Below are 6,802 nucleotides of genomic sequence, written 5' to 3' on the forward strand. Positions count from 1 at the left end.
TGATGGCAGTGCTTCGACTAAGTCGCAGTTGTAGACTACGCTGGAACAACGAACGGGAATTTACTGAAGGCATCCACCACCATTACTCATCTGATATCCCAAAACGGTCCTGCGAAATCAATATGCAGTGTCTGTCATGGGACAGTTGCATGAGGCCATTCGAGAAACCAGTGTGGGAGACCAGCTTGGTGCTTCACACAGGCCTGGAAACTTGTAGTCATTTTCTCATTTTACTTGCCCATTCTGACCAATGTACAATGGAGTTGGGCGAACGGTTGGTTTTGACTGTGCACCAGTGACTACAGTGCAATAACCGAAGCACTTCCTGTTGCAATTACTTGAGAATGACTGCTCGAGATTGATCTGATTGCGTGTGGAGGAGAATCACCCTTTTTTCATACGTAGCGTGCTGCAGTTTGAAGTAACGATGAACTAAAGCATTTGGTGTTCTGTTGACAGGCCGGGGCTAACCAGTACCTTTGTACTATAGTAAAACTTGCGAATTTGGATCTACTGCTGTTGCCTGGGCGACCATACGAGGTATAATGGGGAATTTCCTAAGCATTGCTGCTTCCTAAGGATTCACAAAGAAATATGGCCCTTCTGACTGGTCAAATACAGGTCAGTCCCAGCAGAAGCCGTGCCAGTGTGCCAGTGTTTGGGTGCATGCTTGTTGGTTCAAAATGGTTCAAATGGCTCTGAACACTATGGGACTTAACATCTGAGGTCAGCAGTCCCCTAGACTTAGAACTACTTAAACCTAGGCGCTACAGTCTGGAGCCGAGCGACCGCTCCGGTCGCAGGTTCGAATCTTGCCTCGGGCATGGATGTGTGTAATGTCCTTAGGTTAGTTAGGTTTAATTAGTTCTTAGTTCTAGTCGACTGATGATCTCAGAAGTTAAGTCGCATAGTGCTCAGAGCCATTTGAACCATTACTTAAACCTAACTAACCTAAGGACATCACACACATCCATGCCTGAGGCAGGCTTCGAACTTACGACCGCTCGGCCACAGCGGCCGGCGCATGCTTTTTGGGTGGTACAGAATCTCGTACTGAGAATTTGACAAAATGAGCAACCAGTGCTGAATTTCTGCGCGGTGCTTGGTGGGACAGGCTGAGCAAAGATGTCAGCTGTTTGTGATCCATCTCTAGGAAGAACTTTTCCTCATCCAAATATTTGTGAAACTTAGTAACTCCATAGATGATGGTGAGAGATGCACTGTGTCTTTTTTGACAGTTTCTATGCTAAAGCGATCGATAGTTGGGCACCTTTGATTTGATGAGACAAAACTGCCCCAGTCCTGTAAGAGGAAGTATCCACCACCAAAACGACTAGTTTGGGCGGTTCGAAATGTCTTAGACATGTACCACTTAATAATGCATCTTTCAGCTTCTTGATGGGTGATACACATTCTTTTGACAACGCAAGCAGAACGTTCTTTCTATGGAGGGAATGCAGGGGAGCTGCGATCTGGCCAGCATTCGGAATAAATCAAAATATAGTACGTCAGCTTGCCTAACATAGCTTGTAGTTCCTGAACATTATATGGCACTGGCAAATCATGGATAGCTCTGAGACTTGCTTATGACGGGTGAATGCCTCGCACATTGATTACGTGTTTCAAATAGGCAGTCTCGCTTTGAAAGAAAGAACACCTACTCTTGTTACAACGTAGGCTTGCTGAGGATACCATTTCAAACAATGTACGCAAATTGGCTAAGCGTTCCTTCAGTATGCAACCGGAAACCACTATGTCGTCCAAGTAACTGGAACATGATGGCAGTTAGCTGCCCCAGGCGCTGTTGAAAAATGACGGGCGCTGAAGCACTCTTGAAAGGTAAACGCAGAAATCTTAATACAACCATGTGCGTATTTATGACAGAGAACAGCTGTGACTGCTTGTTTAAGTGAATCTGCAGATAGGTATCTTTCAAATCTTTTTTTGAAAAATATCTGCCAGCACCATGAGTTCCTTTGGTACGGGTAATAGGTAGGATACAACAATAGTCTGCGGATTAACAGTGGACTTAAAATCTGCACAGATGCGTAAACTGCTGTTGGCCTGGTTAACGCGACTAACATAGAATCCCATTTTCTTGCTGTGACCGGTTCCACGAAACCTTGCTCTTGTCATTATTACAGTTTTGTTGCTACTTTGGCCGTAATGGCATGCGGGACTAACTGTGCCTGGAAGAATTTCGGTTGTGCAATTGCTTTCATAGCAAAATTAGCTTCAAAATTATTGGCCTTGCCTAAAGGGCCTTGAAACAGATCGTTTCAGGCAAATGCCGGGATGGTTCCTTTGAAAGGGCACGGCCGATTTCCTTCCCACTCCTTCCCTAACCAAAGCTTGCGCTCCGTCTCTAATGACCTCATTGTCGACGGGACGTTAAACACTAGCCACCAACACCACCACCTTGAAACAGATCCTGAAATTCATTACACGGTGTACCTACACTTTCGTTAGGCATGAATGTGTTGACAGACAAAAATTTGTCCTGAATTTGCAAACCAAACAAGTTATAGGCCGCCATGCTTAAAATATATGGATTGTATTTTGTGCATCACAAATGAAACTGTTTTTGTTACTTTCTTGATAGTAGCAGGGAAACTGCAAACGCCAAGAATCGTAATATCACCTTAACTGAAAGTACATGGTACAGACTGTGACTCTGAATGTCTTGCAGATCTAATCCATCGTATAAACGCCTCTTTAACGTAGTAACTGATGCCCTTGTGTCGATCTGCGTACGCACAAAACACTGTTCGCCTCAGAAAGTGGTTTTGACACAATTACATTCACACTATTATCTTGCTTTTTGAATGAAAGAACACTTGACTTGTTCTGAAATCGCTTTTTCACGCAGACTGATTGGTGACTGTCCCCATTTGCCCATTTAAAGCACTGTGCCTCCCTACAAGGACAGGCTTGTCGTTTATGTGCCCCGAAGCATTGAGGACATGACTTCACTTTGCTTACTATTTGCTTAGCGCTAGACGAGTGTTTACTACTGTCGCCGCTTTGCACGGGCTGAGCCGGAACGCGCGGGTCATGGCGTGGAACCTGCGCGTACGTGCTCTTTACTGCTTTTACTGTCCTGAACAACTGGACTCAAGTTCCATCACCACAATGTTAAGGTGTGTCTTAGTGAACCAGCAAGTCGAGAACGCACTTGAGAGTGGGATCTGGGTATCTGAGAATTTGATCTCTGAGACGACTGTCGGACACATTTTGGGTAATGTCATCGTGCAACATATCTTCGCTATAATATTTGCCACATTCACATTTAAACGTGCAGTGTCTGGGTAAGCCTCTCAAATCTTGTTTGTTAGTTCGCACTGAGTTCCTAAGCAATTTGAAAAATGAAAACCTCGCAGCTGCAACAGGTATTGGTCATCAAAATGCTTCTCTAAAGCTTCTACCAATTTGTCGTGGACAACATTCTCAGGGAAAGTTGTAGGGGAAAGTCTGCTGCAAAGCCGATAAGTTTCAACACCAATACTTCAAATAAAGCAGGTAAGCCGCTCCTTACTTTATGTGTAATATGCTGAATATCTGCATATGAGCAAAATATTCAGTCCAGTCCTCCTGCTGTGTTTTGAATTGCCAGAACTTAGGAGAACAGGCAGATTTAGATTGCTGCGGCGCGGCCTGGGTAGCTGAATCTGTTGTGCCTGAAACTGGACAACTTGTGGACGTTACACGTCTGACGTAGCCGTGTCGTACACAAACACAACTAAAGGCCTGTGCGGTAACTATCTTTAACAAGGGAAACCCACCGTCTCAGCCCCCTCATATTTAGTGGTAAAATGGCCCATTGAACACAGATATAGCGTGAAAACAGGAAAAAGGTGTACTGAACTGTGAAAACAGAAGCATAATAGAAGCAGTGAACGGCCCAAGCTCAAGATGTGTAACTTCGAGCGACTTTGAATAACCACGGCGTCGTGCTTATGTGGTCATGGTGTTCAAATCTCCCTCTTGCACGTTTATTACAAAATTATGAACTCTCTCCGGTCATTGACGCGTCTGTTTGCTGTATTCAGATTGATGTTTGTGTCGTTTGCAGCCCGCCGGAGTGACCGTGCGGTTCTAGGCGCTACATGCTGGAACCGCGTGACCGCTACGGTCGCAGGTTCGAATCCTGCCTCGGGCATGGATGTGCGTGATGTCCTTAGGTTAGTTAAATTTAAGTAGTTCTAAGTCTAGGGGACTGATGACCTCAGAAGTTAAGTCCCATACTGCTCAGACCCATTTGAACCGTTTTTTTTGTCGTTTGCAACAGCGACTTATAAGGAAGGACCTCCGGACTTATTTACCTCGTAGTTGATCTACACAAGTACCGCATGTTATGACCGTTGCGTTCCGTTTTGGAAATTTTGATTTTTGAATTCCTTTGTTGTAACAAAGTTCACACCCGTTCGTTTGTTCTTTTCATTTTTGGGAGAGGTCTGTGTAGCATCTCATATACTATCACTGTTCATCTCATTTACTTGCGACGGTACTGTATTCTTACCGCATGACTCATATTCTGTAGCCAATGTATAGTATGACAGTTGCTAAGACTACAGAAGGAGAATAGACACATCAATGACCGGATCGACAGTTAATAATTTAGACCCTTTGCTTTTAAATTCTCCAGTAATTCGTTCAAATGGCTCTGAGCACTATTAGACTTTACATCTGAGGTCATCAGTCCCCTAGGCTTAGAACTACTTAAACCTAACTAACCTAAGGACATCGCACACATCCATGCCCGAGGCAGGATTCGTACCTGCGACCGTAGCAGCAGTGCGGTTCCGGACTGAAGCGCCTAGAAACGCTCGTTGCCGGCCGCGGTGGTCTCGCGGTTAAGGCGCTCAATCCTGAACCGCGCGACTGCTACGGTCGCAGGTTCGAATCCTGCCTCGGGCATGGATGTGTGTGATGTCCTTAGGTTAGTTAGGTTTAAGTAGTTCTAAGTTCTAGGGGACTGATGACGACAGAAGTTAAGTCCCATAGTGCTCAGAGCCAGAAACGCTCGTCCACAATGGCCGGCATCTCCACTAATTATTTGAAATTTTCTATATTCTGACTCCATCCTTTTGGCGATCATTTCTCTATCGATTTCTTCACATATCCTGTAGAAAGTCTGCTTTCACTTCCTTGAGTGGAGGTTGATTCCAGTAAGCATATATGTTTTAACTGCAGTGCAGCTCATAACTCGATTCTAAAATACATAAAACTACATGAAGAACTTGTCAAGTTCTTTTACTACCTCACCTTCAGATAGCCTTATGTGTATGAGTAGTTACAAAATTACAAAAAAAATTGAGAGGTACATAAGGCAATGATCAGGACCACCCGAAATTAGGCCCATCCTTTCTTCACAACGCTTCTCTTCTGCGTATTTCTCTTTGATTTTAATGTCCTGAAAGTCTAATCAGTGCTTCTAACTCGAAGAACTGTAGTCGGTAAGGGTAGTTATTTATTCAGTAAGATCGAACTTTTATGATGTGTGTGTGTGTGTGTGTGTGTGTGTGTGTGTGTGTGCCCGCGTTCGCGCGCGTGCGTGACCGTTTGTGTCAGTACAGCCGGTAAGGCTTTGGTAAAGTTACTGTGTGCGAGTCGCCAGTAGCTGAAAAAACACGCTGCTGTGAACCACTTGATTATCTGCGTAGAGGTTATTATTCACCTTTACAATAATCTTGAGCAACCATACCACATGCTGTACACAGATTGCGCGAATTCTCGCCTGTCGATGATTACAAGTAATGTGCCTAAAATGTCGAAAATTAATATCAGTTTGAAATCCATGGTACTGTTGTTTACGAGAGTTAATCATCAGAATCTCTACTACATTCTCACACCAACGTTTACGAGCACTTTATTGTTTTCTAATCGGGACTAAGCACACTTATTAAGAACTGTGACTACTAACAAACCAGTAGTATCTTACTTCGCTAAGTACTAAGCAATGCCGGCACAACGTCGTTTAGAGTGCACTTGTTTTTTTATTTTGCGTTAAAATTGGAAAACAACTAACCTGTCAAGCCATTTCGTTCTGGATCACTATTTTTTTTGTATTACTTCTGCGTTCACCATCGCCTAATTTCAACACGATGCACGTTAAACAGGATGATTCCGTGGTAATGTTACAAACTTTCGGGGATGATTGAAAAGGGAAAATGTATCAGTTTGAAGAAGAGGAATGATAATTGAATCGAAAACCTTAGCTGCCGACAGTTGTTGTTGATATACATCAGGGGTACAGCTGAAAATGTGGGCCCCGACTGGGACTCGAACCCGGGATCTCCTGCTTACATGGCAGATGCTCTATCCATTTGAGCCACCGAGGGCACAGAGGACAGTACGACTGCAGGGACTTATCCCTTGAACGCCGCCCGTGAGACCCACATTGTGGACAGTTGTGAATGTGGGTCTCACGGGAGGCGTGCAAGAGATAAGTCCCTGCAGTCGTACTGTGTGCCCTCGGTGGCTCAGATGGATAGAGCATCTGCCATGTAAGCAGGAGATCCCGGGTTCGAGTCCCGGTCGGGGCACACATTTTCAGCTGTCCCCACTGATGTATATCAACAACACCTGTCAGTGCTAAGGGTTTAGATTTAATTATCATTTCATTCTAGAGAAGCTGCACGATCATCAATGGCATCTGTTCTTTCGGAAACAGATACCATCTTCATATGAAGAAGAGGACTCTGATCCGAAAACGACCGATTTGGAAGATGCCATTCAAACATGGGAGGTAAAATGCACACCTTAAGAACTATGGTCAGTTGTTCAGTAGAAGAGATATACT

General features: G+C 44.4%; 1 non-coding gene across 1 annotated transcript; it reads left to right on the forward strand.

Annotated features, from left to right (window-relative positions):
• The first annotated feature begins 6,470 nt into the window (after positions 1-6,470).
• Positions 6,471-6,545, forward strand: Trnat-ugu (transfer RNA threonine (anticodon UGU)). The gene has a single exon. It is a non-coding gene; the product is annotated as a tRNA-Thr (tRNA).
• The last annotated feature ends 257 nt before the right edge of the window (positions 6,546-6,802 follow it).

This window comes from Schistocerca serialis, chromosome 4 (genome assembly GCF_023864345.2).
Source record: "Schistocerca serialis cubense isolate TAMUIC-IGC-003099 chromosome 4, iqSchSeri2.2, whole genome shotgun sequence".
NCBI classification, from domain to species: Eukaryota; Metazoa; Arthropoda; class Insecta; order Orthoptera; family Acrididae; genus Schistocerca; species Schistocerca serialis.